Below are 13,256 nucleotides of genomic sequence, written 5' to 3'. Positions count from 1 at the left end.
CTCCTGGACAGTCTGAGGTGCAACCTGGTGGCATTGGATGGACCAAAACATAATGTCCCAGAGGTGTTCTATTGGATTTAGGTCAGGAAAGTGTGGTGGCCAGTCAATAGTATCAATTCCTTCATCCTCCAGGAACTGCCTGCATACTCTCACCACATGAGGCCAGGAATTGTTGTGCACCAGGAGCCACTGTACCAGCATAGGGTCTGACAATGGGTCCAAGGATTTCATCCTGATACCTAATGGCAGCCAAAGTGCCTTTGTCAAGCCTGTAGCGGTCTGTGTGACCCTCCATGGATATGCCTCCCCAGACAATCATTAACCCACCACCAAACTGCTCATGCTGAATGATGTTACAGGCAGCATAATGTTCTCCATGGCTTCTCCAGACCCTTTCACTTCTGTCACGTGCTCAGGGTGAACCTGCTCTCATCTGTAAAAAGCACAGGGCACCAGTGGTGCATCTGCCAATTCTGGTATTCTATGGCGAATGCCAATCGAGCTGCATGCTGCTGGGCAGGGAGCTCAGGGCCAATACGGGTCACCCTCATGAAATCTTTCTAGTTGTTTGGTCAGAGACATTCACACCAGTGGCCTGATGGAGGTCATTTTGTAGGGCTCTGGCAGTGCTCATCCTGTTCCTCCTTGCCCAAAGGAGCAGATACTGGTCCTGCTGATGGGTTATGGACCTTCTATGGCACACTCCAGCTCTCCTAGAGTAACTGCTTGTCTCCTAGAATCTCCTCCATGCCCTTGAGACTGTGCAGGGAGACACAGCAAACCTTCTGGCAATGACACGTATTGATGTGCCATCCTGGAGAAGTTGGACTACCTGTGCAACCTCTGTAGGGTCCAGGTATCGCCTCATGCTACCAGTAGTGACACTGACTGTAGCCAAATGCAAAACTAGTGAAGAAACAGTCAGAAAAGATGAGGAGGGAAAAATGTCAGTGGCCTCCACCTGTTAAACCATTCCTGTTTTGGGGGTCATCTCATTGTTGCCCCTCTAGTGCATCTGTTGTTAATTTCATTAACACCACAGCAGCTGAAACTGATTAACAACCCCCTCTGCTACTTAACTGACCAGATTAATATCCCATACGTTTCATTGACTTTATGCTATACTCGGATTAAAAAGTGTTCCTTTAATTCTTTTGAGCAGTATATATACACACATATATACATATACACACAGAGTGGTGTGAAAAACTATTTGCCCCCTTCCTGATTTCTTATTCTTTTGCATGTTTGTCACACTAAATGTTTCTGATCATCAAACACATTTAACCATTAGTCAAATATAAACACAAGTAAACACAAAATGCAGTTTTTAAATGATGGTTTTTATTATTTAGGGAGAAAAAAAATCCAAACCTACATGGCCCTGTGTGAAAAAGTAATTGCCCCCTTGTTAAAAAGTAACCTGTGCTGTATCACCCCCCGAGTTCAATTTCCATAGCCACACCCAGGCCTGATTACTGCCACACCTGTTTCAATCAAGAAATCACTTAAATAGGAGCTGCCTGACACAGAGAAGTAGACCAAAAGCACCTCAAAAGCTAGACATCATGCCAAGATCCAAAGAAATTCAGAAACAAATGAGAACAGAAGTAATTGAGATCTATCAGTCTGGTAAAGGTTATAAAGCCATTTCTAAAGCTTTGGGACTCCAGCGAACCACAGTGAGAGTCATTATCCACAAATGGCAAAAACATGGAACAGTGGTGATCCTTCCCAGGAGTGGCCGGCCGACCAAAATTACCCCAAGAGCGCAGAGACGACTCATCCGAGAGGTCACAAAAGACCCCAGGACAACGTCTAAAGAACTGCAGGCCTCACTTGCCTCAATTAAGGTCAGTGTTCACGACTCCACCATAAGAAAGAGACTGGGCAAAAACGGCCTGCATGGCAGATTTCCAAGACGCAAACCACTGTTAAGCAAAAAGAACATTAGGGCTCGTCTCAATTTTGGTAAGAAACATCTCAATGATTACCAAGACTTTTGGGAAAATACCTTGTGGACTGATGAGACAAAAGTTGAACTTTTTGGAACGCAAAATGTCCCTTTACATCTGGCGTTAAAGGAACACAGCATTTCAGAAAAAGAACATAGATAGATAGATAGATACTTTATTAATCCCAAGGGGAAATTCACATCATACCAACAGTAAAATATGGTGGTGGTAGTGTGATGGTCTGGGGTTGTTTTGTTGCTTCAGGACCTGGAAGGCTTGCTGTGATAGATGGAACCATGAATTCTACTGTCTACCAAAAAATCCTGAAGGAGAATGTCCGGCCATCTGTTCGTCAACTCAAGCTGAAGCGATCTTGGGTGCTGCAACAGGACAATGACCCAAAACACACCAGCAAATTCACCTCTGAATGGCTGAAAAAAAACAAAATGAAGACTTTGGAGTGGCCTAGTCAAAGTCCTGACCTGAATCCAAGTGTGATGCTATGGCATGACCTTAAAAAGGCGGTTCATGCTAGAAAACCCTCAAATAAAGCTGAATTACAACAATTCTGCAAAGAGGAGTGGGCCAAAATTCCTCCAGAGTGCTGTAAAAGACCCATTGCAAGTTATCGCAAACGCTTGATTGCAGTTATTGCTGCTAAGGGTGGCCCAACCAGTTATTAGGTTCAGGGGGCAATTACTTTTTCACACAGGGCCATGTAGGTTTGGATTTTTTCTCCCTAAATAATAAAACCATCATTTAAAAACTGCATTTTGTGTTTACTTGTGTTATATTTGACTAATGGTTAAATGTGTTTGATGATCAGAAACATTTTGTGTGACAAACATGCAAAAGAATAAGCAATCAGGAAGGGGGCAACTAGTTTTTCACACCACTGTATATATATGACAGCAACACTCATAACAGGTGACAAAACAATTACATTGACAATCATTTTATGTTATTTTAAAAATGTTTCCTTTTCTTTTTCATTACCTCTTTAAAACAATACTTCTCTGCTGTGAAGTGCGGGTATTTTGCTAGTTTTTATTATTTTGTGTCACCAAACCAACTATTTGGCCACAGACTTGAGCAATTTTCATGAGCATCTGGCCTGCCTACCAGGGTGTATGGCGTGACTCAACAAAATACCCATCTCTAAGAGTTTAGGAGAGACTGCAATTGTTGCTAAATACATAAATTGAGGAGCATGAGACTAGATGTTAAGTCAAAGGACATCTGCCACCCCCCCAGCCTATGTCACAATAAAAGTATGAAATGCTGTGATTAGTCTGGAGTTGGAATTTTTTGTAAATATACAGGTGCTGGTCATAAAATTAGAATATCATGACAAAGTTGATTTATTTCAGTAATTCCATTCAAAAAGTGAAACTTGTATATTAGATTCATTCATTACACACAGACTGATGTATTTCAAATATTTATTTCTTTTAATTTAGATGATTATAACTGACAACTAATGAAAGTCCCAAATTCAGTATCTCGGAAAATTACAATATTGTGAAAAGATTCAATATTGAAGACACCTGGTGCCACACTCTAATCAGCTAATTAACTAAAAACACCTGCAAAAGCCTTTAAATGGTCTCTCAGTCTAGTTCTGTAGGCTACACAATCATGAGGAAGACTGCCGACTTGACAGTTCAAAAGACGACCAGTGACACCTTGTACAAGGAGAGCAAGACACAAAAGGCCATTGTTAAAGAGGCTGGCTGTTCATAGAGCTTTGTGTCCAAGCATATTAATAGAGAGGCGAAAGGAAGGATATGGTAGGAAGGAAGACATGGTAGAAAAAAAAGTGTACAAGCAATAGGGATAACCGCACCCTGGAGAGGATTGTGAAATAAAACCTATTCAAAACTGTGAGGGAGATTCACAAAGAGCAGACTGCAGCTGGAGTCAGTGCTTCAAGAACCACCACGCACAGACGTATGCAAGACATGGGTTTCAGCTGTCTCATTCCTTGTGTCAAGCCACTCTTGAACAAGAGACAGCGTCAGAAGCGTGTCACCTGGGCTAAAGACAAAAAGGACTGGACTGCTGCTGAGTGGTCCAAAGTTATGTTCTTTGATGAAAGTAAATTTTGCATTTCCTTTGGAAATCAAGGTCCCAGAGTCTGGAGGAAGAGAGGAGAGGCACAGAATCCACGTTGCTTGAGGTCCAGTGTAAAGTTTCCACAGTCAGTGATGGTTTGGGGTGCCATGTCATCTGCTGGTGTTGGTCCATTGTGTTTTCTGAGGTCCAAGGTCAACGCAGCCGTCTACCAGGAAGTTTTAGAGCACTTCATGCTTCCTGCTGCTGACCAACTTTATGAAGATGCAGATTTCATTTTCCAACAGGACCTGGCACCTGCACACAGTGCCAAAGCTACCAGTACCTGGTTTAAGGACCATGGTATCCCTGTTCTTGATTGGCCAGCAAACTCGCCTGACCTTAACCCCAAAGAAAATCTATGGGGTATTGTGAAGAGGAAGATGCAATACACCAGACCCAACAATTCAGAAGAGCTGAAGGCCACTATCAGAGCAACATGGGCTCTCATAACACCTGAGAAGTGCTACAGACTGATCGACTCCATGCCACGCCGCATTGCTGCAGTAATCCAGGCCAAAGGAGCCCCAACTAAATACTGAGTGCTGTACACGCTCATACTTTTCATCTTCATACCTTTCAGTTGGGCAACATTTCTAAAAATCCTTTTTTTGCATTGGTCTTAATTGATATTCTAATTTTCCAAGATACAGTACTGAATTTGGGACTTTCATTAGTTGTCAGTTATAATCATCTAAATTAAAAGAAAGAAACATTTGAAATACATCAGTCTGTGTTGTAATGAATGAATCCAATATACAAGTTTAACCTTTTGAATGGAATTACTGAAATAAATCAACTTTGTCATGATATTCTAATTTTATGAACAGCACCTGTAGAACAAAGTTTGACCTTTCAGTGGTATATACCGAGACAGGTAAAACCTTAAACTGCTCTATATAATATATACATGTGAAAATTCTGCGTAATTATTGTTCATGTTAGGTTCCAAAAAAAATTACATTTGAATAGGTTTTCGAGAAGCTGTTGTTGTGACTTTCCAACAAAGTGTCACGTACTACATTAGGAGAGATAGTGGTGTTCGCCTAAAGTACTTTGTTTTACATTTTGATATGAAATGAACACGCGTCAAGTTTATTCTTGTATTACAGAGGTAATGCAGAGTCGGAAACGGAAGCATACAGAATTCAGTCGTCTTAAACTTTTTTCCTTTTCTTATAAATGAGGGTGCGGTTTCTATCAAAACATTTTTACACAAAAAGTTCGTGCTGCCGTTAGAGACTATAAAAGCAAATGTACACTTTTTAAAGTATTTGCTTGTATTAAAGAAATAAAACGGTACACACCTGAGTGCAACCAGACATGTGGTACTAAATGGTCCTCCATAACATGTTGCAACCCCGGGAAGATTATCGTGCTGCTGTAGTATTACAATTTAACGAGGCAGCGACGGTGTCTTGATAACCCTTTAGTTTTGGCAGTTATACGGCAGCACCATAGCTTCGTTTTTTACGAAACATCTGCAAGCAGAGCGTTGTGCGTTTCCAATCTTACGCAGTGTTGTTTGGCAAACCCTGCTTCGTGCAGTGTTCTTACACGAGAATATGACTTACTGTGCCAACAGCTTTCGTGTCACCACAGGTTATGCAATTCCTTATTGATATTCAGCTCTTTCTTCTACCTAGAGCTACCCCTGCAAATAGTGGCAGCCATTCAATCTGACCCGTCTGCGTTGTTCACAGGAAGTGCTTGCTCAGGTGACATAAACAGAGGAAGTGCGCAGTCCCTGTTTTTTTTAAAGCTTCAAGCAGGATATTAACAGAGAACTCCTCTCCGCGAGCTTTCTTTTATCTTTGAGTACTCTTTTAAATCAAAGCGACTATTTTGTTTGATTGGCTAACAGGCTTAATTGGCTCTGTATGTATAAATGAGCTCTGCTCTGGACAGGGTTTAAATTAAATATGCTAAGAGTTCTTCAGCTAATAGCTTTAGCAAATTTGAAAGCAAATCGATGGATAAAAGCCAACAGTTTATTTTCTCTTTTGTAATTTTTTATAAATGTCGACAAACAGAATTTTGCCAAACAAAGCATTAAACACAAGTCACAAATAAATAATTGTAATACATAAATTAATAGAGGCACAAATGATTTTTGAAGATGGTACTGTGTATAAAATGATCAGCTGGCCAATTATATTAGTGACCAGTCTTACCTCAAGTAATTCATACATTCGTTTTCTTAATTTAACTTTTTCAGCTACAGGATTATGGGGTGCCAGATCCGAACCTAAATGTAGCAGGAGAGTTGAACAGAAAACACATTCACAAATTTAACCTGCTGGGTTGTCAAACCTTTTCATTTTTCAACACACTTTTCAAGTGTATGAATAGTGCAAAATACACATTACAATTGGAAGGGGTTTTGAATAATTCTGAATTTATACTTGAAACGTGTGTGTTTTATATGCTGCTTGTACACTCAAGTAAGAATTTTACTGTAGGTGTATACGTGACAATACCGCTATTACTTGTACAGGATAATTTGCAAAATCCACCTTGATAATTGATATATATTGATAATAATACAGTACTGTGCAAACGTTTTAGGCAGGTGTGAAAAAATGCTGTAAACAAAGAATGCTTTCAGAAATATAAATAATGAGTGTTAATTTTTATCAATTTACAAAATGCAAAGTGAGCAAACAAAAGAAAAATCTAAATCAAATCAATATTTGGTGTTACTACCTTTTGCCTTCAAACCAGCATCAATTCTTATAGGTACATTTGCACAAAGTCAGGGATTTTGTAGGATTATAGTCAGGTGTATAATCAACCAATTATACCAAACAGGTGCTAATGATCATCAATGTCACACGTAGGTTGAAACACAGTCATTAACTGAAACAGAAACAGCTGTGTAGGAGGCTTAAAACTGGGTGAGGAACAGCCAAACTCTGCTCCCAAGGTGAGGTTGTGGTCCTGTCCTGTCCTGTCCTGTCCTGTCCTGTCCTGTCCTGTCCTGTCCTGTCCTGTCCTGTCCTGTCCTGTCCTGTCCTGTCCTGTCCTGTCCTGTCCTGTCCTGTCCCTCCTAGACAAACATTTCAAAGCAGACTGGGATTTCAAGATGTGCTGTTCAAGCTCTTTTGAAGAAGCACAAAGAAATGGGCAATGTTGAGGATCGTAGACACAGTGGTCGACTAAGGAAACTTAGTGCAGCAGACGAAAGACACATCAAGCTTATTACCCTTTGAAGTTGGAAGATGTCCAGGAGTGTCATCAGCTCAGAACTGGCAGAAACCAGTGGGACCCAGGTACACCCATCTACTGTCAGGAGAAGTCTGGCCAGAAGTCATCTTCATGGAAGAGTTGCAGCCAAAAAGCCACACCTCTGACGTGGAAACAAGGCCAAGCGACTCAAGTATGTACGAAAACATAGGAACTGGGGTGCAGAAAAATGGCAGCAGGTGCTCTGGACTGATGAGTCAAAATTTGAAATATTTGGCTGTAGCAGAAGGCAGTTTGTTTGTCGAAGGGCTGGAGAGCGGTACAATAATGAGTCTCTGCAGGCAACAGTGAAGCATGGTGGAGGTTCCTTGAACGTTTGGGGCTGCATTTCTGCAAATGGAGTTGGAGATTGGTCAGGATTAATGGTGTTCTCAATACTGAGAAATACAGGCAGATACTTCTCCATCATGCAATACCATCAGGGAGGCGAATAATTGGCCCCAAATTTATTCTGCAGCAGGACAATGACCCCAAACATACAGCCAAAGTCATTAAGAACTATCTTCAGCGTAAAGAAGAACAAGAAGTCCTGGAAGTGATGGTATGGCCCCCACAGAGCCCTGATCTCAACATCATCGAGTGTGTCTGGGATTACATGAAGAGACAGAAGGATGTGAGGAATCCTACATCCACAGAAGATCTGTGGTTAGTTCTCCAAGATGTTTTGAACAACCTTCCAGCCGAGTTCCTTCAAAAACTGTGTACAAGTGTACCTAGATGAATTAATGCTGTTTTGAAGGCAAACTGTGGTCACACCAAATATTGATTTGATTTAGATTTCTGTTTTGTTAATTCACTGCATTTTGTTGATTTGATGAAAATAAATGATTAACACTTACATTTTTGAAAGCATTCTTTGTTTACAGCATTTTTTCACACCTGCCTAAAACTTTTGCACAGACGTTTAGGTTTCAAGACACTAGTGATGGGGTACTATGCTAACAGTATGGCACATTAGTGCAGTGTCATACCACACCAGACAGGTATTTATTGTTGACTTTAGTTGACCTTGCTGTTGGTGAAATTCAGACAATTTTCAGCTGACTACTTATTGGACCTTGCAAATAAATTAAGAAATAATGCCCCACTTAACTGGTGAATCCATTTCCAGCATGCAAATGACGGTAACTTTATTTAAACCTCTGTGTATGTTTGTGATTCTTTGTTCTCCCAGCCTAGTCTTTGTATGGAATATGCATGTCCCTCCATTGTCCACATGCACTTTTTTTCTAGACACTTATTTTTCCCTTAAGCATCCCAAAGACATGCTTAATGAATCACTCAAGGTTGGCCTAATATGAGTTGTATGCTTGAGTGTAATCTGCAAAGGAGTTGGTTCCTACCTTGAGTCCAATACAACTGAGAGAGATTGTGGCCACCACTTCCTGAACTGGACTAAGTGGGTACGAGAAAGTTATGTTAATTATGGATGAATGAGCTCTATTAAAACATGCATATCTAACAAAAAAAAGTAATATGTACAACCTGATTTCCAAAAAAGTTGGAACAGGATGTAAAATAGAGATAAAAACAGAAAACAATTACTTGTAAATGCTGTTTTATCCATATTTAACTGAAAATGGTACAAAGACAACATATATATTAGTTTAAACTAATAAACTACACTTATTTTAGTGAATATAAACTCATTATAAATGTGATGTCTGCAAAATCTTAAAAAAATGGGGCCTGATTATGTTTACCACTGTGTTACATAAACCATTCCTTTAAATAACATTCAGTAACCATATGGGACCTGATGACACTAATTACTGTAATGCTGAAAGTGGGACTAATGCTCCTTAACATTCCTTAATTTCAGTTGACACATTTTTTCTGTGAAAAAGACTAGAAGTCTTTCATTTATGTGGCAGCATATGCTATTCCAAAATGTGTATGTACCCTTAAGTATTAATTGGGTCTTCATAGATATACAAGTTTACCATTTCATGGGCATTAACACCCCCCTCCATACTGTGACAGAGTCTAGCTTTTGAACTTGGTAGTGGTAACAAAACATGAAACTTGTCCTCTTTGGTCTGGAGGACACAAGGTGAATTTTCTCCAAAAAGAGGTTGAACGAGGAACTTGTCAAACCATAGCACACATTTCTGCTTTGCACAACTCCATCTTAAATAAGCTTTAGCCCAAAGAAGTTGCAAGCATTTCTGATTGTAGATAGATGTGTGGTATCCACTTTGTTTGCTATAGTTTTAGCTTCCTTTTGTAGATGTTGTGACAAACTATGTTTCGACATTTTTTTTTTTTTTTTGTTATTCAGGGCTTGAAGTTTGTGGGCATTCAATATTGGTTTGTGACCTTGCCCTTTATTTACTCTGATTTCCCTGCATTTTCAAAATCTTTTAATGATGTTATGGGTCATAGGTGAATAAATCCCTAATTGCTTTCCAATCACAGGTTAAGAAATGTTGTTTCTAAACTCTGCTACTATTTAGTCATACAGTTTAGCACAAAATGGTGAGACTCCACCTTTTCTTGGAAAAGAAAGAGCAATATGGGATGCTTCTCTTTTAAGCAATCATGACAGCATTACCTGTTAACTAATCAGGTATTTACCTGTAGAAATTTCCAGACAGGTTTTTGGACACATTCCTTAGGTAAATAGACACTTGTCCCAACTTTTGTGTAATGTTTTGCAAAAAAGTCAAAATTGGAATTGGCTTATATTTACAACTTTATTTTAAGCTTATACAGTAAAACATTATATATCTTGTCTTTATAGTGTTTTCCAATTAAGTTTAGATGAAAGAGCATTTATAAATCACTGCATTCTGTTTTGGTTTGCCTTTTGTGACAGATGTTCCCACAACATTTATTTGACTAATCAGGTTCTAAAATAGATGGACAGACTAAAAATGTAAATTTTAAGGATATGTTTGAAGCTCCTTGTGGATTTAGGGTAAATCACTTCATATTGCTTGTCAACCTGTAGGTTTGTGATAGAATTGAAATATTTTGCTTAATTTTAAAACATACACAATTGTAACAGTTTTAAAAAGCTAACTGAAACATAAGCAGCACATCATCCATCCATTGTCCAACCCGCTGAATCCGAACACAGAGTCACGGGGTTCTGCTGGAGCCAATCCCAGCCAACACAGGGCACAAGGCAAGAACCAATCCCGGGCAGGGTGCCAACCCACCGCATAAGCAGCACATCAACAAAACATATTCATAATTGGAGTAGAAAGCTTTGAATAAATAGAGACTGTAGTTTGGATATAGTGGGCTGGATAATGGATGGATGTTATAAGGCACAGGTGCAAAAGAAGGAATGACTTAAAATGAATGTTCAGCTTCCCAAATACAGGCATTTCTATTAAATTAATTTATTCAGCTTAAACTTTATTCTTACTTAAATTCACATAAAAATCACAATATTTAGAAAACACTACCACAGAAAATAACGTGCTTGTTAAATTAAACCAAACAAAGAACAAACAATTAACTATCCATTAGCCTAACCAATTACTTCATTTTAGATTTATTGACAACTGGAGGCATCTTGAGGTACCATGTTTGAACAGGGTGCTAATGTACCCATTCACTCTCTCATGCAGAACTAGAACAAACATGATTTTTTACTAGAATTTATTTATATTTCATACAAATAATCTTTCTAATCAATGTGCATCTCATAACTACATTCCTAAATGGGATGTAGATAAAATGTAAGAAATTCTAAGATGTCTTTCATTTTATATTTTCTGTTTTCTTAAAATATCCACATCCCCAAAAACACAAGTACAAAGCATACTATAGTACAATATACACAACATAGCACTCATTTACCAAAAGATAATAACACTCTCACTTCCAAGGTGGGTGTAATAATTAAAATAACTTGAAGTGCATGTTCCAGAGTTAGATTAAGTAGGTTTGAGAATGTTATTTATTAACCGTAGGTATAGTTACATTTATTCAATAAAGTTATTATGTTTCTTAACCCTCTCATTTCCAAGGTGGGTGTAATAATTAAAACAACTTGAAGTGCTACTGCTGAAAAATACAACACTTTCAGTATCCTTGTCTGTTGTCTTTCTGGGGAGACAAGAGTTGATTGCCTCCTAATGGTTACTGTATTTCGACTCTGGCATGCACATAATGACTCCTTCTACAGTGTCATACTCCTTGTACCATGTATATGGTTAATTATCATATGTTGTCAGTAAGAAACCCTAAGCTGAATATTAACAAAGTACGATTAAGTACTATCCTGGGTATACTGCAAGTAACAAAGCTCTTTGATATCCAAAGCAATATTTAAATGCTTATACATAAAATAAATGTATGTGTCTCGCTAGCTGTGTTGACTCAGCTGGATGTTTATTCTAGCTTTTATTGAACTAGTCCCGTGGTTCTCAACCTGTGGGGCGGGCACCCATAAGAGGCGGGAAATAACAAAAAGGGGGCGCGAAGATGTGAAAAAAAGAAAACAAGAATTAAAATTATGAAAAAAAACATCTGTTGAAACCAAAACAAATTAACTTAAACTACATTCTGATACTAGAACAATAGAGTTAGATAAATGTCGATAAAAGTTAAGCAAGTATAATAAAATATGCATCTACATTTCAAAAAAAATGTTGGGGGGGGGCGCGATTAAAACTGTTATGAAAACTCGGGTCGCAAATACTTAAAGGTTGAGAAACGCTGAACTAGTCTTATTCCACTTGGTTTAAACTTGTTGACTTACTGTACTTACGCTGTTAAACGTCTCTAACAATTGTATTGAATTTCACAACTATCTTAAATCACAGAAGTGTAATACAGTTGACAGCCTTATTCGCATTATTTTAAAATTCAGTTATCTTAACAGTATTTTATTTAACTGTCAAAACACATTTCATACTAAGCAGTTGGAAATATACCGGAAATGCACCTTATTGCAAATACAACTTATTAGCTAAATAATGTTGTATTTATTGGTAAGTCACATTAAAACCATACCTTTTTTAACTTGTTTGTCATATCTTTGCAAATGTACTACTTTTGCACAACGCTTAAAGAAAAGAAAAAGGTTTAGTAGAAATAAAAATAACGGAAGCTGAAAAGACTGAAATAGACCCAGTGAAAGCATTAGTCAACACGAAATCCGGGTAACAAAAAGACACAGCAGTTAATGTACGCAAGAACCTATTAATATGTTAAAGTAATGCAGTTATAAACAAGTTTAATTATTAGGTGTTTACGTTCTTCGATTAACTGATACTGTTTACACTGTTCATAAGTCCTTTCACATGCCATGCCCGGTGTATTAAATGAACCACGATATCTATTTAATAATAAACTAATATCCCACAGCATGTCTGTGAAAATATTTCGGCAATTTTACCATTGACTGTACCTAGATAAGACGCGTCTTTTCGCTAGTACACTCCTACACGTACCTGTAAGTCGTCCAGGCTTCTCGGTTGGGGGAGATGGACAATGAGGCTTTTTGGTTAGTGTCCTGCAGGTGAGAAATAACAGTTTTCCTTATTTTAGCTTTTCTTTACTGCTAATATCAGTCACACCCACCTATACAAGTATAATCAGTAACTGCTTACATGATACATTACTTATTGCGCCTTATAGCTTTTTCATGCGCCAACCTTGCCGCCTCAAATTCTCATTCTAAATAACAATCTGAGTCACCTAAGCCCCACCTACTGTTTCTTATCACATCGCCTCTCTCCTCCCAGTTACCGGCCTAGCAACGGACGCGTCATGGGTGGCTACGGAGCTTAAGTGTCCAATCAAAAGATTCTGCCTAGGGGCGGAGTCTTATGTGGGACGACTCATTGGACAGGTAACCGGTGAATTTATACTTCCTACAAAACACGTGTATTTGAGTTAGGAGAGGAAAATAAACAGATGCAATGTCCGATTGTCATAGAAATTCGTGCTACTAACAGAAATCAGATACGTAATATTAACTTA

At 38.6% G+C, this 13,256-nt stretch overlaps 1 protein-coding gene across 4 annotated transcripts in view; it reads right to left on the bottom strand.

The window, feature by feature from the left end:
- LOC120529457 (meiosis-specific coiled-coil domain-containing protein MEIOC-like) overlaps positions 1 to 12,948 on the bottom strand; it is a 150,303-nt gene extending 137,355 nt beyond the window's left edge. For 2 of the 4 annotated variants that reach the window (XM_039753270.1, XM_039753266.1), the window contains exon 1: positions 5,642 to 5,808. The gene's annotated coding sequence lies outside the window, so the exon portion shown is untranslated. Of the gene's footprint in view, positions 1 to 5,374; positions 5,809 to 12,724; positions 12,787 to 12,883 lie in introns of those variants that run through there. The other 2 variants (XM_039753269.1, XM_039753268.1) reach the window with 2 other exon arrangements.
- Positions 12,949 to 13,256: the final 308 nt, after the last annotated feature.

The sequence above is a fragment of the Polypterus senegalus genome, chromosome 5, assembly GCF_016835505.1.
Source record: "Polypterus senegalus isolate Bchr_013 chromosome 5, ASM1683550v1, whole genome shotgun sequence".
Taxonomy (NCBI): domain Eukaryota; kingdom Metazoa; phylum Chordata; class Cladistia; order Polypteriformes; family Polypteridae; genus Polypterus; species Polypterus senegalus.
The sequence above is the reverse complement of the archived record's forward strand: the minus strand, read 5'-3'. Positions and strand labels throughout refer to the sequence as shown.